This window comes from Trichomycterus rosablanca, chromosome 27, assembly GCF_030014385.1.
Source record: "Trichomycterus rosablanca isolate fTriRos1 chromosome 27, fTriRos1.hap1, whole genome shotgun sequence".
Lineage (NCBI taxonomy): Eukaryota > Metazoa > Chordata > Actinopteri > Siluriformes > Trichomycteridae > Trichomycterus > Trichomycterus rosablanca.
The window spans coordinates 1,860,001-1,887,458 of record NC_086014.1 but is presented as its reverse complement, the minus strand read 5'-3'; the positions used below and the strand labels follow the sequence as shown (position 1 = coordinate 1,887,458).

General features: G+C 42.4%; 1 long non-coding RNA gene across 8 annotated transcripts in view; it reads right to left on the bottom strand.

Annotated features, from left to right (window-relative positions):
• Positions 1 to 27,458, bottom strand: part of LOC134304109 (uncharacterized) — a 226,961-nt gene that overhangs the window by 49,431 nt on the left and 150,072 nt on the right. For 7 of the 8 annotated variants that reach the window (XR_010007748.1, XR_010007756.1, XR_010007754.1 and 4 more), the window contains one exon: positions 8,167 to 8,215. This is a non-coding gene — a long non-coding RNA (uncharacterized LOC134304109). Of the gene's footprint in view, positions 1 to 8,166; positions 8,216 to 12,837; positions 12,875 to 27,458 lie in introns of those variants that run through there. The other variant, XR_010007753.1, reaches the window with a different exon arrangement.

The window sequence follows — 27,458 nt, the reverse complement described above, 5'->3', positions numbered from 1 at the left end:
GAATTACCAGTTATCAATCAAACGCGAGAATCTTCAGGAACCGTAATAGCATTAAACCGTCTCCTCACTGATCATGATGAAAGCTAACGCCGGGTATCTTAACGCTAACTGACTTAGCACTGGAGGCCTCGATGATATCAAAAATAATGTAAATGTGGCTTGAAGAGCGTTAGCGTGAGTGAGGTTTTGATCAGTGGGGTTGAGTTCAGGCCTCTGGGTAATGAGTCAGGTATAGAGGTACATGGAAACATAATGATGCTGATACAGGAAAGGGCCTTCCCCAAACTGGACAAGTCAATAAATCAATACCTCCTGTCCACAGCTAAATAAATGACCGTTAGTAGGGTTCATTTTGACGTCAGAGTCCACTGAAACATGACCGCAAGGATTTTACTTCACAGTTTGCACCAGAGCAGGTCGGGCACTGATGAAAAACGCCTCACAGTTGGCATTCCAATTCATACCAAAGCTGCTGGATAGGGTTGTGGTCAGGGTGCAGGCCGGTCAATTTCTTATAAAGCAGTTCTTCACAGAGACGTTGCTAAAAGTTCTCTAGAACTAGGTGGCCTAGTGGTTAAGGTACTGGACTAGTAATCAAAAGGTCGCTGCCAGTTTGCCACTGTTGGACCCTTAAGCAAGGCCCTTAACCCTTAATTGATCAGCCATAACTTTAAAACCACCTCCTTGTTTCTACACTCACTGTCCATTTTATCAGCTCCACTTACCATATAGAAGCACTTTGTTGTTCTACAATTACTGACTGTAGTCTATCTGATTCTCTACATGCTTTGTCACCCCCCTTTCACCCTGTTGTTCAATGGTCAGGACCCCCACAGGACCATCACAGAGCAGGTATTATTTAGGTGGTGGATCATTCTCAGCACTGCAGTGACACTGACATGGTGCTGGTGTGTTAGTGTGTGTTGTGCTGGAGTTTTTAAACACCGTGTCCACTCACTGTCCACTCTATTAGACACTCCTACCTAGTCGGTCCACCTTGTAGATGTAAAGTCAGAGACGATCGCTCATCTATTGCTGCTGTTTGAGTCGGTCATCTTCTAGACCTTCATCAGTGGTCAAAGGACGCTGCCCACGGGGCGCTGTCGGCTGGATATTTTTGGTTGGTGGACTATTTTCAGTCCAGCAGTGACGGTGAGGTGTTTAAAAACTCCAGCAGCGCTGCTGTGTCTGATCCACTCATACCAGCACAACACACACTAACACACCAGCACCATGTCAGTGTCACTGCAGTGCTGAGAAAGCACTGGAACCATTAATCCTTCTCATTACCATTCCATTGGCGCTGTGGTAGCCAGGAAGACTGTTGTCCTAGTGTCCTAGTGTTGTTCTTTCTGTCTGAGTCGCTTTCACCGCGTCGTATCAAACAGTTCGTCTCATTGGCAAACTCATACTGTATAAACATAATAAAATCCAACATTTACCACTGAAGAGCTAGAAAGGTGATTAGTTGCTTGTTATGGCAGGTCCACAGTTTGTGAACAGATCAATAGTCCTCACGTATACCAGCGCATTTGTCATTCCCAGCATCCACGGCTCTGATGTCTGTCAAATTCTATTGACCTATACACAAATGACACGGCTGTACGTATCCCTCTGTCCTCCTAACAACTCTCATTACGGACTCTGATTTAATCTCACTCATCAATCAGTCTCGTTTACCGAGCTGACACTCACATCATTAGCGTCCGGCGCTCCACACGGGTTCGGTCCGTCAGCCAACGCCCGATTATGCGTGTTCAATATTTAATGCAAAGGTGTGAAGTGTCAAACAGGAACATAATTACTGTACAATGCCTGGAGAAGGTACTGGTTCACCCTCCTCGTTACAGCATCGTCCCACCTTCAACTAAATCAATCAAACTGAATCGATAATTGGGTTTAATTAACCTACACAATCAGGCTTGATTACTGACAGCCAATCATTTAAATACATTTATTTCTGATAATTTAATAGAGGACAAAAGATCTCACCAATTGAGTCAAGTATGATCATCTATACAGGGTTAAATATCTATTTATTTGGGTTCCATTTATGACAGGACACAGTGATGGACAATTCAGTGTTTCCAGTTCACCTCACTTGCTCGTCTTTGGACTGTGGGAGGAAACCGGAGCTCTCGGAGGAAACCCACACAGACACGGGGAGAACATGCAAACTCCACACAGAAAAGACCTTGAACGCTTCACCTGGGAATCGAACCCAGGACCTTCTTGCTTTGAGGCGACAGTGCCACTCTCCGAGCCACCGTGCCGTCCCTCTGAAGAGTTAAAATGCCACGATTGAGGCTGTGAGACTCCAGCAAACCACAGTGAGCTGTAATCCCCAACAAAAGTGGCTGCTGGCTCAGCACGATTCCTCCAAAAGCACATCGACCCATCCACAACGTCCTGAAAGGTCTCAGATAAACATCAGTCTCTGAGTCTCACTTAACCCAAAGGTCAGAGTGAATGATAATAAGCATTCATGAGAACTGAGAGCTGAAAACCGCTGCCCTGATGAGCCCCAAGCCTTTCAGTATGATGTTTAGTGGACTGGTGAAGTAGAGAGCAGGGTCCCAATTCATCTGGAGGCATCGAGACACCACACCATCCCACAATTACAACAGCAGATCAGAAAGTTGATGGTGTAAGGATGCCACCTTTCTCTACTTGCAATTTAATTAGTGCAACCAAGAAAGGAAGAAATCCCAGAAAAGCTCAAGTGTAGTTGGGTTACGCATCAACACAACAATCGTGAAGGTTTTCCAAAACCTCAACTGTGTTTCTTTCAGGCCGTTGTTATTGTTGTTGTGCCCATGTGTAGCTGTGCATTGCTATCAAAGCATTTGGAGCGGTGTTAGGCAAAGTAAGTGAGACAGGTAAGTTATTGATGCTCACTTGTGCTCGGCATTTGTACGAGGTGCGAGACCCAGTGCGACCCTAATCAGATCACCAAAAATAAATAATTCCAGCTCTGAGCTCTGCTTTAGTTTAAACCTTGAAAGCGATCCTACCCGGTTGTACAAGCTTTATGCGTTTTATGCACCTCTCCCGACATTTATCCCCCTTATTAAACCCAGACAGGAACAAAAACTTAATTGGCAAACTTTCATTAACCTTTGATTTTTTTTGTTTTGGCACTCCAGCAGCTCGTGATTTAAACCCCCATCGAGTCTGCAGGGTCGTATTTTCCTCTCCGGTTTCCCTGAATTAGGCCGTACGAAGACTAAACGGATCGGATCCTTCCTGCTCTCTCTAATTAGGCTGAATAATCTGGCACAGTGTCGTTCATAATTCTTTGCAATTAGGTAGGTGAAATGAACCTGGTCTGTCTATGGTACGGTGAGGGATCATCAGGACAGAGGTGCGATGACGCCTAAGTAAATTTAGTAAAGAATCTGGAGGTTGCAGGTCGACCCGTCAGCTCGTTTTTATTACTTATTGTAATAAAATATAATGAGCAGATTAAACAGGCTACTCCGTATTTAAAGCAAAATTATACGTACATTTCAAACACAATAATTTCTACTATTAAACACCAGTCATGTACAGACACGTCTGGTATAATCGAAAGCACTAAACAAGCTCACTGACCACTGGTTTAGGATTGGGTTTCTGCACACAAGCCTAAGATCATCATGCACAATAACTGTACCTAAACTGCACTTTAGAGCCCGATCTGCTAACGAAACATCTGATACGCTCCTGACCCGTCCAGACAGCCAACAGCACAGGAAATACTGCACTGGAGATGCAAAATGATATAAAATATAACTAGATATCAGCTGTGGTGATGATGCAGAGCAGCTCAACTCGTGTCCAACTAAATAAAGAGAAATAAAGCTAGCACAGCTATGCAGCTCATCAACAAACAGGGTCCGGGCTTTAGTGCCTGTGAGGAGTTTGCATGTTCTCCTAATGGCCGACTGGGTTTTATCTGGACAAACTGGTTCATTCTTAGATCCCAAAATCATTCACGTAGTGGACACGCTGTTATAAATGACCTCTACAAGTAATGGGTTGATGAACGAAGCCCTGAAACGGATGGGCGCCCTGTTTAGAACGTAAATCCTGCTGGTCTGACATCCCTTATCCAAAGTGCCTGCGTTAATATGGTTAATATGAAGTTTGCCCGTCCTCTTTGAAAATAATTATAAATACACAATATTTTAAAGGGTGTTTAAGCATTTCTGAGGTCAGGCGCTGATGTCTGATAAGTCTGGCTCACATTCAAGGTTCTAATTCATCTCAGAAGTGTTAAACAGGGTTGAGGGCTCTGTGCAGGCCACTGAAATTCCTCCACACCAAACTTATGAACCATGTTTTATCTGGACGTATGTACAAGAGTGAACAAACATGAGAGCTGTTGTAATATCAGCACTCAGGAAAATGTGTTATTATAGTTAACACCATTTATTAAATATCACGGTGCATTGCACACATAAAGGGAGTCTGTGGTCTAGTCTATAGGAGGCACACATTTAAAAGTTGATTCTGAAGTCTACATACTTCCTCTACATACTCTTGAATTAAATGTTAAAGGAATATAAATTATTAGTACTTCTTTATAATTGATCTGCATACTTCTGGTCACATGGTGTACAACAAAAAGGCCATTTTCTGATTCAAGATTGCAGTAGCGTAACATCCTGAGTAAAATAAAGAAAGCTTTATTAACTCACTAATATTTTTTGGCCCTGAACGTATTTTCTTCATCGATTCTCAGATTCTCTTTGATGGATGAAAGCCGGGGTAATGACGACGCTGCGTGAACAGGCAGTTTGATGTTCGCGTGTCATGATCTGAATAACATGTTTGGATATAAAGACGCTTCGCATCTTTGCAAGGCTGTGTCTATGGAAACAGACGAGCGTTCGGGCCGCCTCGCCCCACTCGAGAGCAGAGAAATACCGACGCGCCCGTAATTACAGTCGAGAGCAGAGACTCGTAGTGACGAGCTTGTATAAATGTTTGCTAACTTTCGGATCGTGTTTAGCCGCGTGAAGGCGCGTTACCGTGTGCAGGGGTGTTTAGCAAACAGCGGTGGTGCCGTCACACCAGATTACAGAGAGCAAAACCGAACAGGCTCCCTCACGCTGTTTACAGAAATAACACCACCTCAAACGTACAACCTCCCACACCGCTAATTTCAACACACACATCCAACATTCAGTGTGACTAAAGCGAGGAGACGCTCCTGCTGCACGGCTCCACGTCTGCGTCTCCGTCTGCGCTATAAATGACCAGAAATCTGCTCCTGCTTTTATTTCCAGTGTGTTTGTGCACAGATCAGCCGCACAACAGCTTCTGCTCACAGAAATACACACACGCTGGTGAGATCTACATACAGAGCTGATTTTACTTCATTCATTCAGCTGGAGTTTTATGATGATTTAAAGTTTGGAATTAATGCTGGTGTTACATAATTTCAAAAATAGTTTCAATTGCAATTGTTTTTTTTATTAAAATAATTTTTTATTATAATTATTTAACTATATTTTAATAATTTAATTATAATTATTTCACTATATTTCAATTGTTTTTTATTATAATTATTTCACTATATTTTAATTGTTTTTTATTATAATTATATCACTATTTTAATTGTTTTTATTATAATTATTTTACTATATTTTAATTGTTTTTTACTGTAATTATCTCACTATATTTTAATAGTTTTTTATTATAATTATTTCACAGCATAAAAGTTTAGAATTTATGCTGGTGTTATTACATGATTTCAAAAATATAAATAAACTTTATAAATAAACTAAATAAAATTTTTTAATTACAATTATTTCACTATATTTTAAAATGTTTCCTTTCAGGATGGCATTTTTTAAATGCTTTTTATCATATTTTATTTATTTATTTATTTTTTATCCACAGTTGGGTATTTTTATCATTATCAAAAAGCCTTTAAACTACACTGGTGTTTTTAAATTTTTTATTTTTTTATTTTTTAACTTTAAAATTCCTTTAAAATGTTTATCTTTAAAACCTTTATTTTTACACAGATTCCAGAAATTAAATTCCATAAAGTATTGTACTCATATTCATAAATCTTTTGTTCACTTTTCTAACATCGATATTTTATTATTATTATTTTTTAAATTATTATAAATGTTATTTTTACACTTTTAACCTGTTTTCACTTCTTTTGCACAACACCCACTAGTAGTGGTGTATTTAAAAAAGCATTTAAACATATTAGCCTTCCTACATACATTCATTTTTTTGGCATTTTTCCCTTTTCTCCAGATCTAGTCGCGTAGGTACCTGGCCGGCCGATAGCACAGGTGAGATCTGAACTTAAGGGCTCAAAATTCGAGTACCATTTCTAAATGTATCAGACCCTGGAGAGAACTTCCACGCGTCTTTTCTGCTTCTGAACAGTTTCAGTGTTTCAGTAAAAGCTGAACGTTTGCATCATAAAATAATCTCATATTAATGTAGACAACCATTAACACACCAACCAATCAGCAACAGCCTGAACAACCAGCCACACAAACACTGAACAGCTAATAAATTAGAAACTATTAGCAGAAGAAAGTAAAAGTAAAGAAGGAAGTTTTTCAGGGCTTTTTAGTATTCAGTGCAGAAAAGTGTTGAATAGCGGCGCAATTTCACACATCATTAGAAATTCTATGAGCTCTAGCATGTTTACTAATGTAACACGAATGCAGAATAATATAAAAAGGTAAAATGATGAGTGCGCCGGTGTACGTTTTGTTTTTCTGTCGTGCAGAGCCGTGCCGCCGAAGTGTGACCTGAATCTTCAGAACCCACCCCATCATTTAAATGTAGCCTCACTTTTTTTGGTTCTTTCTCTTTCCTGTCAGTCTCTCTCTCTCTCTCTGTCTCTGTACTTGTACGTTTTCACGTTCCCGTCGCCCTTTCTAACTATAATATTGACATGTCAGTGTTTAGCCAGCCGCAGATGATAAACTACAGAAATACTCTGTGGCTGAGAAACCATCGGGTTCCTGCTGGGAACGCGGCGCCTCTTTACTTAAATGCTAAAAGCTTAATTAGACTGAACTGCAACCTAGTTTGCTTCATTATACAGCAAGTAGCACGAAGCAATTTACTTTGTTCAGGGATGCTGGACAAACTGGCTGTGATCACTGCGCGGTTATTTCATGCCATGTTATTAAACACAACTTCAAACACCACCGAGACACCGAGACGCAAATACTATCTCAGTGTTCACATTGAATTAGGACAGCCAGACCGCGGAACACACAGGACAGCTCTCATCGGGCTGTGTCCTAAACTGAGATGAAACTGATTCTCAATCCACTGTTTGGTAAACGGTTCGGTTTAGAGCGTGAACTGATGATACAGAAACTAATTCAATCTTAAAATGAGCAAAGATCAAAATGATGGGCGACTTTAGACACCCTAATCAATCACTATTCAGATCCGTCTGTCCTTCCAAAACATTGGACACGAGTCCTAATAATAATAATAACAACAATAATAACTAACAACAGTAATAGTAACAACATTAACAAATACAACAACATTAACAACAACAATAATAATAGTAACAGAAACAACAATAAAAACAACATTAACAACAAAACAACAATATCTAACAACAACAATAATAACAACAACAACATTAACAATAATAACAACATTTACTACACCAACAATAATAACAACTACATTTACTACAACAACAACAATAATAACAACTAACAACAACATTAACTACAATAATAATAACAGCTAACAACAACATTAACTACAATAATAATAACAGCTAACAACTAGAATAATAATAATAATAACAACACTAACAACAACAACAACAACAACAATAATACTAATAATAACAACAGCAACAGTAATAATAAGTTGGAACCATTTCTCGTTGCTCCTTTTTAATGCTTTCATTCATAACAGCTGATGTTAAATGTGTTACTACCTTAACAGCAATCATTAAAAAGCTTTTAACTATTTATAAATTACTATTTATTACTATGTGGTACAAGTGCTGATAAGTTTTGCTGTCTGTCGGGCCTCTAGTTTATTTTTTATGTAAAATAATATGTAATCATGATTATGTACATGTACGTATGAGTATTATTTACTCTGATTTGTGATTGTATTTTATTTTCTCTATAGGAAACCTGCAAGAAGAAAATTTAGACCTACCTTTTGCTCTCTGAAACAGCTGATCTACGCTTTCCTTCCATCACTGGCCCTGAAAGAATAAAAAAAATACAGTTTTTTAATAACATCCTGAATAATCACAATTTATACACGTTATTTTTTAACCATTTTTCAATTGGTGCATTTAATAGGAATTACACAGAAGACCATAAATTAAAATGTTTATTTTTAATACACATACAGCGACATGAATCCTGTTTTTTTATTCCTACTGCACGTCAGACTTACACCGATTAGGCATAACATTATGACCACCCTCCTAATATTGTCTTGGTCCCCCTTTTGCTGCCAAAACCGCACTGACCCGTCAAGGCATGGACTGCACTAAACCCCTGAAGGTGTGTTGTGGTATCTGGCACCTAGATGTTAGCAGCAGATCCTTTAACTCCTCTAAGTTGTGAGGTCGGGCCTCTGTGGATCGGTCTTGTTTGTCCAGGACGTCCCACAGATGCTCGATCGGATTGAGATCTGGGGAATTTGGAGGCCGAGTCGACACCTCAAACCGAGTTGACACCTCAAACTCGTCGTTGTGCTCCTCAAACCGTTCCTGAAGCATTTTAGCAGGGTGCAGGGTGAAAGAGGCCACAGATATCAGGGAATACCGTTCCCATGAAAGGGTGAACATGGTCTGCAACAATGCTTAGGTAGGTGGCAAGGTTTCCCAGCAGAACATTGCCCAAAGCATCACACTTGTTAGTGGTCATAATGTTATGCCTACTCGGTGTTTGGGATTTTTAAACAAGGACGACACGAGTAAACACAGAGCAGGACACAGAGCTCTGAAAACGAGCACCGTGTGAAAAAGTAAATTGGCTGCTTGTTTTCTTAATCAACAAATTCGGCAAATTTAATTGATAATTGAATTCGATTAGACTCGACACACCGGGCTTGATTACTGAAGCCCCGTTGAACCTAATCACGATGTAAATAGAACAATTCCAGCTATATGAGGTGGCTGAACATCTCCGAGGCAGCAAACTGTAATGCGATAAAGAAATAAGAACGTTTGTGCTGATCATGCTGATCATACCATCATAAAAAGGCTGAAATAAATGATGCACATGGACGAGCTGTGAGACAAAAACTGCTTAGCAGGCGGAACATAAAGAACATAAACGTTTATCTTATGTTTCCCATTAAACACCTTTGGTTCAGTGTTCTCCAGACTGACAGGTCGACAGTAGAGCTGTTCGGAGGTTCCGGCTCTGCTTACGAGGGCTCTAAGGGTTAAACCGCAGTCATTGGTAGATAAAAAGTAGCGGTGCGTAACCACGTCCACTGAGCCACGGAGCGGATGAGGATTTGAAGCCTCCAGCAATAATATTTATTGTCTTTTATTCGCTCGGATACATAAAAACACACAAAAACAGACACTGCTGCTCTTGTAAGACGCACCGCTCGTTGTGAGGAGAGAACTAGCTCCACAGACGAAGGCCTGCTCGTGGTGAAGCGGCCGCAAATTCGGAAATGCAAATGAACGAGCGTATTAATTACGCGCAGCGCATCAGCGGCGTCGCCGTGACTGATTACAATCGGTGGAGGAAAAGCAAAAACACACGCGGGCGAGGTGCTTTTGTTCTGACCTCCCTCAGCTAAATGAGGAAGCGTCCTTGCTTCAGGTGTGTGTGTGTGAGTTATAGAATCATTATAGGAACAGTGTGTGAGATTCCTGAAGGTTAATTTTCTCTTAACTCTTATTAAGTGTGTGTCTTTGGGAGGGAAGGGAGGGAGCGGCTTCAGTAGTACAGATTGTAGAGACCTGGTATTTAATTCTGAATCCTGACGTCTACACACACACACACACACACACACACACTAACATCTGGAAGCATCCTGCTGCCAGCCAGGCATTTGCTTCCCCAATTGTTCTGTTTTTAATTAAACTTTTATCACGTGTGAATCTCTCACATCATCCTCACACAGAACAGCAGCCTGTGTTTGGACGAGGACCCTAAACACCCCCCAGTCCAAAAATTAAGGAATGAAAGATTCGGATGAATGGAAACACCTGAGCCTGTTAATAAGCAGTCTGATCATTTCCATAAAATCAACTACATGAACTTTCTAACAACAGTTTGGGGAAGGCTCTTTCCTGCTCCTTGTCCAGGTCCATAAACACATGCAGCAGTTGGTGTGGAGAAGCTCTTACAGCCTGATTTTAACCCCATTAAACACATCTGAGATGAACTGGAACGTCATAATCAGTGCCTGACATCACAAAAGTCTCTTATAATTAAATAAGCACAAATTTCCATAGTCATACCCCGAAATCTAGGATGCTCCTTTAGTCACAGGGTTCCAACTCCATATTAACACTATAATATCCGATTGTCCACATACTTTTGGCCATAAAGCACATGATAACAGCACAAATTTCCAAAGTCATACCCCGTAATCTTGGATACTCTATTAACACTGTAATATCCGGCTGTCCACATACTTTTGACCCTAAATCCCACACTGTTACCCCTCTGTGAATAACAGCACAAATTTCCAAAGTCATACCCCGTAATCTTGGATACTCTATTAACACTATAATGTTCGACTGTCCACATACTTTTGACCCTAAATCCCACACTGTTACCCCTGTGTGAATAACAGCACATACAGGTTCACGCTGTTATCAGTCGTCCCCAAAGTTCCTCTATCCGTCACTCGCCTCTTTTTCTCCACCCCGGTGAAAACTAGCTGCACGGATCAATAGGACTCTGCTCTCTGTTCCCTGTGACTCCTGTCCCCGGTGCCTCGACTCACGAGGGAAAACGCTCACACACACTTATACATTCACACACACTCATACACACCCTGACAGATATTGATCCTGCACTGCAGACCAGAGACGGCACAAGGACGGGCTGAGAATCGTCTGTGAACTCTTCTACGCCGCCGTTAGCTACTGTCCTCCCGCACTTCTGTGCACCTTAGTGATACCCAAATGTTTTAAATCATACTTCAGACTTACTGCATTCATTTATATTATTATATCAGAGATCTGTCCGATGTGTTTCTTGGCGTTTACACCAGTTTCATCTAGACCACGTTGGAGTTTTTAAACACCTCACCGTCACTGCTGGACTGAGAGTAGTCCACCAACCAAAAATATCCAGCCAGCAGCGCCCCGTGGGCAGCGTCCTGTGACCACTGATGAAGGTCTAGAAGATGACCGACTCAAACAGCAGCAATAGATGAGCGATCGTCTCTGACTTTACATCTACAAGGTGGACCGACTAGGTAGGAGTGTCTAATAGAGTGGACAGTGAGTGGACACGGTGTTTAAAAACTCCAGCACAACACACACTAACACACCACCACCATGTCAGTGTCACTGCAGTACTGAGAATGATCCACCACCTAAATGATACCTGCTCTGTGGTGGTCCTGTGGGGGTCCTGACCATTGAAGAACAGGGTGAAAGCAGTCTAAAAAGGTATGTAGAGAAACAGATGGACTACAGTCAGTAATTGTAGAACTACAAAGTGCTTCTATATGGTAAGTACTTTTGACAACAAACACAGAATTTAGCTTCCAAGAAAAACAATCTGCAACTGCAATCACAACATAAGTTATAATCAGCACTTTGAGGGCCACCATGATGCCCACGTGGCCCTCGATAAAAATGAGTTTGAGACCCCTGATCTAGACTGTAAATCCCATATAAAGTTGAGTACGTCTAACCCCGTGTATTGAGGCGTATACATCACTCCTAAACCACACTCAGGCAGTGTAGGACACAGTGGACGACTACCTGCCATGTTCTGAGATAAACGCTCTTTGTTTCCATCACAGCTCGACCCTACAGATAGTCCCGGGATTATGAAGACAGGAAACACACACGCGGCACTTCCAGTTTATCTACACTGAGCTTTATCTGGACTGTTTTCTGTGTCTACACACAGCCAGATAACGCTGCTCCGACCTGAGAATACTGAAACGGCCCGGCTGGATTGTTTTTATATTCCACACACTGATCAACATCCAGCGATCTGATTAACACTCGAACCTCTACGGCGTTCCGTTTCCTTATTAGCACGACGAGGTCGTAATTGGACGCGTGATTTTACAGGCAGGTTTAAGTGCAATTGAATTAAACGCTAATAACAACACACAAAAACCACAACTAAATAATCATACATGAGCCGAGCGTTAATAAATGCATTAAAAAATGTGTTCCTTTCTCTAACTTAATTATACAGTACATTTGTACATGCTGTGTATGGTGAGGAGACTCAGATCGGCCGTATTCTACCACTAAAGGGAGCTAAAGTCCCTGTCTCAGAACAAAAGTCCTCTAACCAGGAATATACACACAAAAGCATCCTGTACCTGCTCTCATTCCACTGATATATGAGGTGTAGGACACGGGAGGGACAAAATGTACAAAGAAACAGTCAGTAAGTCAGTAATTGTATAATGAATATATATAATTGTAATGAATTAGAGTTTTTAGTGTTAGTAAATCACACTGCAGTGCTTAATGGTTCTGTGTGTACTAGCAAATTACACATTACCTCTGTATTTTACACCAAATCACCCCAGATTACAATTTCTTTAGAGAAAACTACAGTCGTTTCATTCTGCTCGTTTAGTTTAGGTTCTGACACACAAAACTCAGTGATTCTTTAAAGAACTGATGTAATAATGAGAAGAATTTACCTTTTGGCCTGAAGTATAGCAGATCTCTACCGACTACACGACAGCGGGGAGCTAAAAAAAAGACTCAAAATGTACACCCATATTATTATACTTTACATACCATTTACGTTACATTCTTCTTTGACATTTTTATTTATATATTAATACATATATGTATATATCGTCTGTAATTATACTACATCTACTATTATTATTCATGCCATGCACAATTTACACATTCTGCCATGTACATATTATATTATTTATAATCTTCCAGTATCACCCACCCCGTTACTTACACTAATTTTTACTATTCTGGTATATTCTTCCCGCTGTATATTGTATATAAGCACAGTGTATTTTTGCTACACCCTACTTACATGTTGTGTATTTGTATTTCTTCTTGTTCAAGATCTGTCTGTCTGTCTGTCTGTCTGTCTGTCTGTCTGTCTGTCTGTCTGTCTATCTATCTATCTATCTATCTATCTATCTATCTATCTATCTATCTATCTAACTCTGTCTATGTTTGTCTATCTATCTGTCTGTCTGTCTATCTATCTATCTATCTATCTATCTATCTATCTATCTATCTATCTATCTATCTATCTGTCTGTCTGTCTGTCTATCTATCTATCTATCTATCTATCTATCTATCTATCTATCTATCTATCTATCTATCTCTCTCTCTGTCTGTCTGTCTGTCTATCTATCTATCTATCTATCTATCTATCTATCTATCTATCTATCTATCTAACTCTGTCTATGTTTGTCTATCTATCTGTCTGTCTGTCTATCTATCTATCTATCTATCTATCTATCTATCTATCTATCTATCTGTCTGTCTGTCTGTCTGTCTGTCTATCTATCTATCTATCTATCTATCTATCTATCTATCTATCTATCTATCTATCTATCTGTCTGTCTGTCTGTCTGTCTATCTATCTATCTATCTATCTATCTATCTATCTGTCTGTCTGTCTGTCTGTCTGTCTATCTATCTATCTATCTATCTATCTATCTATCTATCTATCTATCTATCTATCTCTCTGTCTGTCTATCTGTCTATCTGTCTCTCTGTCTATCTGTCTATTTGTCTGTCTATCCCTCCGTCCGCCCGCCCGTCGGAAAATAAAATAAAATAAATAACTTAATAAAAGTAACTTAATAAATTATTAAAGGTTTTATAACTCTAGACCTTTCTGCAGCAATAGTAGCTACTCACACCGTTCCTGGTATCAAATAGTGGCGTGTTATACACCGTTTACACAACGAGGGTCTGCTGTAAAACGTAATCAGATACAGAAAGCAGGAAGTAACGATGCTCTCTCTGAATGAAATATTGAATATTTCTGGACGACTGAAAGGAAAAGTCACCCAAGGCTGCATTTTTGTGCCGTTGTTTTTTATTAATGCGCTATTTGTGTTGCAGTGGATTTTTAAATGTGCAGATAATGTTCAGAGCGCTGAAATGCTCGAATAGCAGTTTTGGAAACTTAAAAAGCCTTCATTCACCACCAATAAAAAACAACAACTAATAATTTTTCTTTCATTTTGAATTTGGCCCTCAGACAAACAGAAGTTCTGATGCAAACTTGTGTTTATTTTTGTACATTTCTTACATCCCGTGCTTTGATTCTGGGATTCCTTCAAGGCGAGGAACCATTACGGCTCCCGTTCTCACCCCTCTGTGTGCCACAACGGAGTAATGTGGCCATTTCAAGGTCACGTCGACCTCTTTATCTCTTCCCCGATGCAGATTTTGGGAGACCAAAATGACAAATAACGACTTTGGCTCCGAGGTTTGGATGCACCGCTGATGCAAATGCGAAAGCGTTTCGGGTGCCCGCCCGCCTCTCCGCGTTCTGCTTGTTTTTGTGTGGATCCTCGGAGCCAGTACGATGATAGATGACGACGGTGGAGAGAGGAAAAGCGGGATCGTGCATTTTTTATTCCTCAGGGAAACTCCATCGGGGAGTGAATTTTCTCAGCAGGGCGTCGGTCCATTTCTCCCATAGAGCCCCAGTCTATTACAAATCTATTACACCAAAATGCTCGGTGTTTTTATTCCAGCCACATTACCCTACTGGAATCGCTAAAGCCTTTTTCCTCTCGCTCGGTCGTCCTCGCTCGGTACGAGGCACTAATCCCTTCCCACCTGAGAGATCAAAGAATAACCTTTAGCCATGTGAGCAGGGATTTATTTCCTCACTTTGAAGCATCAGGACTGTTTTACCGTGACTTTAGTCGTGTCATCTGCAGAAAGCATCGTGTCGTGTGTGTGTGTGTGTGTACTTCGGGAAAGGCGTTTAAACCATCAGTTATTGTGTCTTCCTGCATTTTATTCCGGGTGTCACCTCTGCAGCGCTCTCTTTGATTTTCCTGGTGTTATTTGTATGTGTCTATCGAAACTAGGTGACCTTGTTAAATTTACAATATGTTCCCCATGAGCTTGTAGGACAGAACCCTGCCCTCAACACCAATGAACAGCGTTGGGATGAGTTGGAATGCCAACTTCAAGCCAGACCTTCTAGTCTCACATCAGTGCCAGTCCTTACAAATGTTCTTTACATGGAATAGGCACGACTTCCTAAAGATCTAGAAGAGTGGAAACTAATATGGTAAGAACGAGCAACACATGTTTAGCCTGGTGTCCACATACTTATAGCCATATAGATTATACTTAGGGTTTAGACACTTTATCTTTCTTCTAGTCTGATCACCACGTTTGCTTTTGATCTGAGCGCTGCTTATCCAAAGCGACTTACAGTACTGAGCGATTGAGGGTTAAGGGCCTCGTTCAAGGGTCCAACAGTGGCAACCTGACAGTGTGGCTTGAACCAGCGACCTTTTGATTGCTAGTCTAATACCTTAACCACTAGGCTACAAATGATCCAATTATTTCAATAATTAGAACATAAATTTGGAATCAATTCTGACCGACCTCCACATCACTAACGGTCAGCTACATCACCAAACTGGACTTTAAAATAATTAATTTAAAAAAGTTAAAAAAAATAATGAATTAATAAGACAAACGCTGCAGAGGGAGCGAGTCACGGTGATCAGTGAATCAGAACCAGAACAGGTAGCGCCGATTATTAATACGCATACGGAATATGATTAAGCGCCGCCTGGATGGAACGTGTCGTGTCATAATGAGCCGGGAAAAGTGAGACAGAAACATACATTCTGTATCTATTAATCATTCAACGCTATCTTAATGACGCATTTATCAGATGGCGGCGGAAATCAAATAAGCTATGAAATATTTAAGTCCCCAAGACTAACAGTGCTCGGCCGAGTCATAAATCATATCAGTAATTATTCATTTACAGACCTACAGATCTTTCTCTCGCGACGTCGTGCAAAGTGTGAGCGGATTACTTCAACCAGATCAACGTCAGACGCAGAAACGTCTCGGGTCTGCCGAATAAAAGGTCCAACAAGTGTTTCTGTGGCACTTCCATCCGCTTTATCCTAAAAACCCTGGACAACACACTGAACCATCTTCTTCTATCCAGAGATTACACTTTAGGCTATTTATGCTGAGTGTTGTCCATCCAACAGGTTCATTTGGAGCTTTTTTAGTGACCATTTGGCTGATTCCAACCTCCCATGAAGCCAAAAATTAATGCCCGACACTTTAACATGTATATCTACACAAATCTACACACATCTGCTCTTTATTTCAGTCTGGGCTAAACCTTTATAGGTAGTGATCACAGGGAGCGGTGATTTAAAGCAAAAGATCTCACTACTCACTGATAGAACATCCAGTTCACCCTGAGCAACATAACACTTCAACAGGACTGAGGCTTCTCCAGAATCCCTGAATCTGTTCACAATATTATGTACGGCAGATGGTGAAAGAACTGAATTATTTGCAATCTTGCGTCTGTTTTTCTGCACAAAGTGTCGAGCCAGGGCGCAACTTTACTGGTTCCTTATTTAATAGCCCCTCACCTGCTACCAATTCATGTTTAAAATGCTGAAACATTTTATAATTACCAGAAATAAAGTTAAATTTAAAATGAGTTCATATTTCCAAGATGTAATCAAGATGGTCAGCCAAGTTACTTTAATATTAATCCTTCATTCGAAGCTCATGCTGTTTAATGCTTTAAAATGTATGAAATTCTGTAATTAACGTGATTAAAAAGATTTTTTAAAGATATAAAGTCTATTAAGAATATTAAGAGTTTAGTTTTATATACTGTAGTAATGCACAGACTGACTTTTTTCCATCTTGTCGGATATCGGCCTCTATAATTAATAGCCATAATTAGTGCATGTAATAAAGCAGATCGGCTCTGGTATCAGTGACTCTGTGTGTTTATACCGGCGCTGTATGATACTGTAACTATGTGAATCCTCTTTTTTTATATAATCCTTTGTTGTCTGTGACTAATGAGAGGCAGATGGTTGTGTAGCGTACAATCCGCCATACACTGCACCATGCATTACAATTAAACTGCTGTTTTATCAAGCTGCACAATATATTCTCTCTCTTCATTCCTCTAACTGCTGTAGCTTCTTTAATACAATTCAGCAGATGTTTCTATTAAAATCTCCACTGTACTGCGCTGCTTTATCAACTGCTGATAGATCTAACACACCCCTTTTAATGGCTGGCATTAGTACCAACCACACCCATTACCAGTCAGTCGGTCATATAAGATCCATGGCCCTCACTTCTGTGAGCTCGAGCTTTTGACCTTGTATTTCAGCTGTGCTACTGGCCTGGTGTCTAACAGACACAGCATGCGTGCCTGAGGGAGGGCCAGAGGTCGACTGGGTTACTTAGTGGTGGGTAACCCACGCAGGGCACAGCATGATAATGGTGGTGCAAGTAACAGAGAAGTTGGAATTGGAAATGACTAAACCGGAGAGGAGAACGGTTTGTAAATGGTGCTTTCTCCAGTGCACAATGACGGGTTCATAAGGAAGGACCTGGATTGGCATGTTTGGTGTGCAGGTACTCAGAGCCCTGACCTCCATTCCACTCAACCACTTTGAGATAAATTGGAATGTTGACTGTAAGCCAAAGCTTCTCATTTAAGGTCAGAAGTCTGCATAATTTTGGCTATATGGCACGTGTATGTTGGTATCTATCTTATATCCATTCTGGTGATTGTCCCTGTATAATAGGGTGACCATAAGTCCTAAAACAGAAGGTGTTGTTACTGCTGCAGAGGGAGTTTTTGCCTTTCACAGCACAAAGCATCACAACAGCTTGGCTTTGTGCTAATAAGAAGTGACCACATACTTTTGACCATGTAATACACCTTTATTCAGATTTTTCGGGTAGTTTTTAGAATCTGATTTTAATCTGGTATTATTTTGGTTGTGATTTTACTGCCGAACTTCTCTGTGCCCTGTACATCTGGCAACTAATGACTTTCTAACTCAATCCCACAGGGGATAAAACCACAGGGAAACGCTTCAAAAATGAGTTCCTAAAACTGCGTTCGGAGCGCCGTCGACTATAATTAAGGCAGCAGATAGAGCGGAGTGTTAACCCTCGCAAAACCAGACGTATTATTTCACTTTCTGGACACCCTATGGTCATTAAATATAATTTTATACATGTTTGGATGGGTATTTTTTTATGAAATGCTCCTGATTTATAAATATGGATCATAGTTAGTATCATTAATAATGTAGATTGTACTTTAAGGTATTTCATCATCTACCATGCAAAATATTGTGAAAAGGTTCAGGATATCTGAGCTGTGAATAATGCGTGAGGCCTCGACGGCTCAGATGGCTCCTAACGAGAAGCTGTCATGCTATTGTAAGAAATATAGCCACGTGAGCTCAAGAGTACTTGGGAAAACCGTTGCTACTTAACACAGTCCGCCACTGCGACGAGAGAACAATACACAGATTCAATGCAGAGTTCATCCCTAATTCTAATTTTTGGTTTGTATCACTGACCTTCACATTGTGACCCGTTCATCCATCACCCTAACTATGTGTCTGTGGGAATTTGGGCCTAGTCCATAAAAAAAACAGCATCAGGCACTAATGTTGAACGTAAAGGCCTGGTGTACAAAAAAACCCTTTTTAATTCAACCCAAAGGTGTTTAGTCTGGTTGGTTTACAAAGGAAGAAGCTGATATGGCTCCGTCTATTAGTGAATATTATAGGATGTACATTGTATGCACAGCAGCTAAAAAGTAAAAAAATAAAAAGTAGGTGCTGTAATGAATTGTTGCAGTTTTGGGAGTGGGTGAGGGTTAAGGAGGAATCAGCGAGATTGGGACACCCACAGAACGCCAGCTGCTTCAGAATGAAGATGAACTTCCTGCTGCTTTAAACAGACAGACAGTAAATGAAACGCTGGTGCTGAAGCGACAGGGAACTGGCGTCTTTATTGGAGGATGGTTTAGCACAGGAGGGGAGAGTCTGTGAGATTTCACCGAACCTGCATCACGCCGAGATGAGGAAGTCCCCCCCCCCCCCCACACACGGTCTGGTCTAATACTACTAAAGAAATGAACCAATTACATGTTTGGGTTTATTAGTTTCCCTGTCTGGGAGGAGACTTTAGGGCGGTTGTAGCCTAGTGGTTAAGGTACTGGCCACTGTTGGGCCCTTGAGCAAGGCCCTTAACCCTCAATTCCTAAGACAATATACTGTCACAGTAAGTCGCTTTGGATAAAAGTGTCTCTTAAATGCCGAAACTGTAAATATACCCGTTGTTGTAGGGCAGTTGTAGCCTAGTGGTTAAGTTACTGGACTAGTAATCAAAAGGACACTGGTTCAAGCCCATTACTGCCAGGTTGCCATTGTTAGGCCCTTGAGCAAGGCCCTTAACCCTCAATCGCTTAGACGACATACTGTCACAGTAGTGTGAGTCAATTTGAATAAACGCGTCTGCAAAATGCTAAAAATGTAAATGTTTTTTGGTGTTTTTGTTCCATTGGTACTGGTAACACATGCCTGTAGGTGGATTGGCTGTTCTAAATTGCCCCTAAGTGTGAGCGAGTGAAACCTCATCCTGAATTCTGCTCTCTGACCAACACCCAGGAACTGAGCATCATGTTGGGAGAAGAAAATGAGAGCAGCACTGTAGCAGCACAGTACGCCCTGAGTGTATGGTGTGGTGGAAGCCAGTTAAACACCATCGGGATGAATTGGAACCACGAATGCAAGCCAGACCTTCTAGTCCAACAACAGATTTTGACCTTAAAATCTGTTGACATTTTTTTACTGAATGAGCACAAGGAGAAACTCTAGAATGACAACGTTTTCTGAAGAATGGAGACTGTGGTAGCTGCAAAGAGGAAGGGCGAGCCCATATTCACAGCCGTGATCGGGTGTCCACATACTTTTGACCATATATTGTAAGTACAAAGTACAAATAAGTACAAAGTCTGTGGACTATAGGTGACTAAAGTCGTCATACTTAGAAAAAATCTGGCAACCTCGTAGGTGTAAACTGCACCCAGTTACCATGATCTGAACCGAGCGTCCAAAAAAATCTGGACGGGTGTGAATACAAACAACTTCCCTGCTTATTTATTGACGTGGTGCTTTCTCCATTGCACCACATTGCATTGCACAAGACCTCCAAGGTGTCTCACACACACACACACACACACACACACACACACACACACACACACACACACACACACACACACACACACACCCTAGAGAAGTAGCTGTCAGAGAGGTAAGCCTGCAAGCTCAGTGACATGCAAACCAAAAGAAAAGAGACGCCCGTAAAAAAAGAGAAATATTTTCCAGCCCTCACGAGTAAGACAGACCGACGTCGTTTCTTCTCCGTTTGTCTCGATCTGATTTTTCTCTCCGTCGCCGTTGCTTGGCGTGACGCTGACGTGTCGCCGTGGCCGCATCAATCTGGCACCGACTTTCGTCGGATGGAAATTGCGGCGGCGCACCGTCGCTCATCTTCTCGAGCGTTCGAGCTCCCCCGTTTATTCCGGGGCCGTAACGATAATTTAAAGGCGATTAAACTAATCACAGCAGGTAGATTGAGAAATTAAAAAAAGATAAATCGGCGCAGTTTGCGTTTGAACTCTCCCGAAAGAACAGACGCCAATCTGTGCCAACACAAATTAGTGTTGGGTGTGTTAATGAGTTTGCTCACGCTGCAAGGTGATGTATGGTGGGATCAGTTCGGTCTCCGAACAATATAACAGTTTACTTACAGCTTCTGCTGAGGGGATGAAAGTCATTACTGATAGACGGCTTGAACCAAAAGTATGTGGACACCCCTTCTAAACCGGTGCTAACCAGATCAGTAAATAAAGCGTGCCGCTGTTAAGCAGCAGAATGAGTTAAATGCCACCTTTACTGTGGTACAGTGACAGTGGTACAGGAACAGTGGTAGCCTAGTGAGTTTGTGCTGTCAATTAAAAGGTTGCCACTGTTGGACCCTTGAGCAGGGCCCTTAACCCTGTCTGTTCCAGGCACCGTACAATGACTGACCCTGCGCTCTGACCCCAGCTTCCAAAAACAAAAAATATATGACAAATAAAGCCATTCTATTCTGTTAAGCTCACAGACAGATCAGCATTTAGCCAGAAGTATGTGGACACCCATTCTAAACCGGTGCTAAACAGATCAGTAAATAAAGCGTTCCACCATTTAGCAGTAGAATGAGTTAAATACCACCTTTACTGTGGTACATTGACAGTGGTACAGGAACAGTGGTCGCCTAGTGAGTAGAGCTTTGTGCTCAATTGAAAGGTTGAGAGTTTGAATCCCAGTTCTGCCATGCAGCCACTGTTGGACCCTTGAGCAAGGCCCTTAACCCTGTCTGTTCCAGGCATCGTACAATGACTGACCCTGCGCTCTGACCCCAGTATACAAACTATAAAGCTCACAGACAGATCAGCATTTGGCCAGAAGTATGTGGACACCAGACCATGACCTTGTTGAACATGTAATAACAAGCTGTACATAACATAGAGGCTGTTATAGCCACTAGGAGATGGACAACTGTTCCTTCTTATTCTTCTAGAAAGGGTTTTCCCACATAATTTTGGAGTGTGCACATTTAGTAAAAGAGGCGAGGTCAAGCACTACTGTTGGTCAAGAAGGCCTGGCTCACATGCACGTCAGAGTTCAGTGTCAGTTTCTCCACACCTTGCTTTGGACACAGGTGAACAGCCGAGTCTGAACAGGAAAGGACCTTCCCTAAAGAGTTGCGCCAATCCCTTTTTTGCACTCCTCTTGCCTCCTGCACCACCCCCACGCTGGCTGAGGAGAGCTGAGACTATCGCCCACCCCTTTCTACACACATGCAGTCTTCGGTTGCACCCTTTCACCTGTCAGTAGGGGAGCCTCCCAGGGAGCCATGCTATGCATACGGCAAAGCATCCAACACGGCTGCAGGCACCCAGAGCGGCCAGCAGGGGTCACAACTGGACAGTGACAAAGATGCACTTGTCAGTGCGCTCTCAGTGCCGGTCACAAGCCCTGATCGAGTCGAGTCAGAATCTGGTAGACGTGATTGATCCACTGTGACGACTTGGAGCAGCCAAAAAATCTGAACAATAAATAATAAATAAATAAATAAATTCCTGCACTTCCCGCTGAGCGCGGTTCCAGTGCTCCACAGCAGCTGTTGTTCTGTGATAGATCAGTGAAGCGCAAAATGATGCCGTATTAAAAAATAATAAATAACCAGAACCAGTGGCGTCTCTGCCCCGCCGTTCTCCCGGGTCCCGCCGCCGCTCGGCTCGCCGGACCTCTGGGATTCATTTAGGCGCTGATTATTCGCTGCCGAGGGGCACGTCACCTCTCAGCCCTGATGATGAAGTCACCTTTAAAATGAGCGCAAATGAGGAGGAAATGATTCGGCCCACCTGGGTACGGGGCGCCGACGTCGATAATCTGACACGCAGAGGTACGCAGAGGTGTGCAGAGGTGCGAAGTTAGATTCAACCCTAAATACAGAATATAAGAGTTCAAAATCTGATCTACATGTAGAATCGGGTACAATACAAGGCTCAAAGTATGTACACGACCTTTCTAATACGCAAAAACTTAGTGGCAACAGTATTGGGAAGGCCTAGCATCCTCGTCCAGCATGACTGTGCCGTTCTAGAAGCGACGTCCACAGAGACGATGTTTGATGAGTTTGGAGTGGACCGACCTGCCCAGGGCGCTGACCTTAACCTCAATAAACAGCTTTGCAATAAACTGAAATGTTGATGTGAGCCAGAGCTTCTCGTTCTCATGACAGAATGAGAGCAAATCCCTGCAGTGACGCACCGAAGTCCTGTGGAAAGTCAGAGCTGCTATACGATTTCGTATCGTTGCACACGGCTTCGGAGCGGGATGTCCAACACGGTCAGGCGGTCACATACTTCTGACCATATACAGTAGTGTAAAAATAAACAGGAATGTCAAGTTCAACTTAAACCGACAGAAAAAAGTTTGAGTTTCTTCACTGATCATGTTTCACAACTGATTTATCCTGGTCAGGGTCGTGGTGGGTCTAATTTACCCTGAATCACTGAGTCAAAGACGCCAGTCCATTGCTGGGCCTTGGCAACCCCCCCAATCCTGTCTGTAGTGCCAAAACGTGCACGACTGGCCGATAGCGCCACTGGCGATTCGAATCCTCAATTATGGGCCTGCGTAATTTACTGCGCCACCCGAGCGCCTTTCTTCAGCCTAGTGGGTAGAGCTTTAGGCTATCAATCGAAAGGTTGAGTGCCATGCAGCCACTGTTGGGCCCTTGAGCAAGGCCCTTAACCCAACGACTGACCGCAAACAAGTTGGGATATGCGTAAAAAGAATTCCATTGTACTTAACACATGTATGCGTATACATGACAAATAAAGCTATTCTATTATTTTATATTCTATTCTATAAAGCTTACGGATGGATACGCATTTGGCCAGAAGTATGTGGACACCAGAGCATGAGCTTATTATATATTCCAAAAAATTATAATAATAATAATAATAAAAGCAGCACTGGGTTATAAACAACATTCCAGTTGATTCACTGGGCATGAGGTAGGGTCACTTAAGTTCCTCCTGACCAATGTTTTAGGTCTTTACGGACCTCACTTTGTGCACAGGGACACGGTCAAGCTGGAAGAAGAAAGGACCTTTCCAAAACTATTGCTACAGTTCAATGAATTGATTCTATATACCTGTTAGTAACGATCCTAAATAACTAAACGAAGTGTCTACATACTTTTGACCATCCAGTGTACTTGTGTTTCATCTGGACCAATAGAAACACCCGTGTGACTCCTCTCAGAGCTGATCTGAGTCTCTGAAGTGTCTCTCCGAGTTTCACCTTGCAGATCTGAACCTTTACAGCAGCACATGTTTTTCGGGGCTGGCTGTCACCGCGCTGACACCTCCCGTGACCCGTGCGCTGATGTTTTGTCAGGAGCCACTCGGCCCTCTGGGTTTTGTGCACAGGTGTGTCGATTCTGTCTCCGATGCCCCCTGAATACCCCCCCATCATCATCATTCCCCAGGGTGCTGCTTCTGTTTTCCTTCCCCAGTAGGGGGCAACCGAGCAGCCCCCCCTACGGAGCAGCTCAATCTCGTCACGCGATGGGGGATCACGATCTACAAGAGGCTCGAACCTCACACACCGGCACCAGCTCCTGCACGGGGGGTTCGGAGACGTGTCACGCGTCCGCTTTTCCATCTACGCCGGGGCCAAAAAGTGGCAGCCCACAAACTTGAAGTGTTTATTATTATTAAAGTGTTTTATTATTCTGAGATGTTTAGTGCCGCTGTGTTTGGTGTCAAAGGCTCTTAAAGGAACAACGTCTCACGTCCACACTCTAATTAAAGAGGGTTTGTTCATTTAGAGGTGAAATTAAGTGAATATTTAATACAAAAATAAAGCAACAGTTACATCTAGCACAACTGAAGTATGTACAGTGTATCACAAAAGTGAGTACACCCCTCACATTTCTGCAAATATTTCATTATATCTTTTCATGGGACAACACTATAGACATGAAACTTGGATATAACTTAGAGTAGTCAGTGTACAGCTTGTATAGCAGTGTAGATTTACTGTCTTCTGAAAATAACTCAACACACAGCCATTAATGTCTAAATAGCTGGCAACATAAGTGAGTACACCCCACAGTGAACATGTCCAAATTGTGCCCAAATGTGTCGTTGTCCCTCCCTGGTGTCATGTGTCAAGGTCCCAGGTGTACATGGGGAGCAGGGCTGTTAAATTTGGTGTTTTGGGTACAATTCTCTCATACTGGCCACTGGATATTCAACATGGCACCTCATGGCAAAGAACTCTCTGAGGATGTGAGAAATAGAATTGTTGCTCTCCACAAAGATGGCCTAGGCTATAAGAAGATTGCTAACACCCTGAAACTGAGCTACAGCATGGTGGCCAAGGTCATACAGCGGTTTTCCAGGACAGGTTCCACTCGGAACAGGCTTCGCCAGGGTCGACCAAAGAAGTTGAGTCCACGTGTTCGGCGTCATATCCAGAGGTTGGCTTTAAAAAATAGACACATGAGTGCTGCCAGCATTGCTGCAGAGGTTGAAGACGTGGGAGGTCAGCCTGTCAGTGCTCAGACCATACGCCGCACACTGCATCAACTCGGTCTGCATGGTCGTCATCCCAGAAGGAAGCTGACGCACAAGAAAGCCAGCAAACAGTTTGCTGAAGACAAGCAGTCCAAGAACATGGATTACTGGAATGCCCTGTGGTCTGACGAGACCAAGATAAACTTGTTTGGCTCAGATGGTGTCCAGCATGTGTGGCGGCGCCCTGGTGAGAAGTACCAAGACAACTGTATCTTGCCTACAGTCAAGCATGGTGGTGGTAGCATCATGGTCTTGGGCTGCATGAGTGTTGCTGGCACTGGGGAGCTGCAGTTCATTGAGGGAAACATGAATTCCAACATGTACTGTGACATTCTGAAACAGAGCATGATCCCCTCCCTTCGAAAACTGGGCCTCATGGCAGTTTTCCAACAGGATAACGACCCCAAACACAACCTCCAAGATGACAACTGCCTCGCTGAGGAAGCTGAAGGTAAAGGTGATGGACTAAACCCAATTGAGCACCTGTGGCGCATCCTCAAGTGGAAGGTGGAGGAGTTCAAGGTGTCTAACATCCACCAGCTCCGTGATGTCATCATGGAGGAGTGGAAGAGGATTCCAGTAGCAACCTGTGCAGCTCTGGTGAATTCCATGCCCAGGAGGGTTAAGGCAGTGCTGGATAATAATGGTGGTCACACAAAATATTGACACTTTGGGCACAATTTGGACATGTTCACTGTGGGGTGTACTCACTTATGTTGCAGCTATTTAGACATTAATGGCTGTGTGTTCAGTTATTTTCAGAAGACAGTAAATCTACACTGCTATACAAGTTGTACACTGACTACTCTAACTTATATCCAAGTTTTATTTCTATAGTGTTGTCCCATGAAAAGATATAATAAAATATCTGCAGAAATGTGAGGGGTGTACTCACTTTTGTGATACACTGTATGTACATACAGTATATGGAATAATATATAGAGTTCATCCTTATGAATGTTAACCCCTAAAACTCCACAATCAAGGATGTGGTCTGGTTTTTTTTGCCAATAATGAAAACAGAAGAGCTAATAATTATTAAATAGCGCTTAAACCACACAGCAACAGTGACTCCTGCTGTCTGATTAAGGTATTGGAGGAAAAGCTTGAATCTCCTCTGTACGCGGTACAGCTCTCTGTGAGACTCCATCGCTGGTGTAAAGAAGCAACTTACAGTACAGTTACAGTATACAGTTTGAGCAATGAGGGATAAGGGCCTTGCTCAAGGGCCAAACAGCAACAACCTGGCAGTGGTGGGGCTTTACAACAAACAGCCAGTGGTGTATGTATTCTAACAGACAGTCATGACGTGCTCTGTGTGCTCGTTTGTGTTCCTCATGCTAGACAGCAGGGGTCGCTGTAGCAGCAGGAATGAGGAGGAACCCTACGTAACCCTTCCACCAACCGTGTCTGTTAGGTGCCTGGCCAGGACGTCAGCACAGCAAACTCAAACTTTACTCTGTGCTGGGCCACCCGAGTGCCCTGGCACCTTCGTATTTTATTAATAAACCCTGTAACGACCCGAGAACTCAGTACGACCCTGGTAACCACCTAATTAACCTTACTGGTTTTGCAAATAAATACTGGTGGTGCTAAATAAATGGATTCACACACCAAGTGAACGATGTGCTGTTTTTTTTTATCTAACCAGCATCGTTACTCCATCAAACTGCACATTTTTGCTGGTGCTGCTCAGATCTCAAATGCACAAAACCCAGTAAATTACCGCCCCCAGTGCATCTTGTGCTCTTTGCTCCGTGTTTCTGTTTTTCCGTCACCTGTTTAGTGTGGTGGTGTACACATCCAGCCATCGTGTGTGTGTGTGTGTGTGTGTGTGTGTGTGTGTGTGTGTAATGTCCGTGTGTGATTGCCTCTGTGTGGCTCAGAGGGGGAGAAAATGAGCTGAAGGTGGACGCCGTCGCCCCACGCTGGCCATCTATTGAGGTAGCTGCAGAACTCTGACCCCCTTCAGCTGATTTCTAATGGATTTCAAAAGTGGAGAGAAAACACACAGCTGGGCACCGGAGCAACTCATCAGTATTCTCACCTCTCACAGGGTCTGGGTCTACA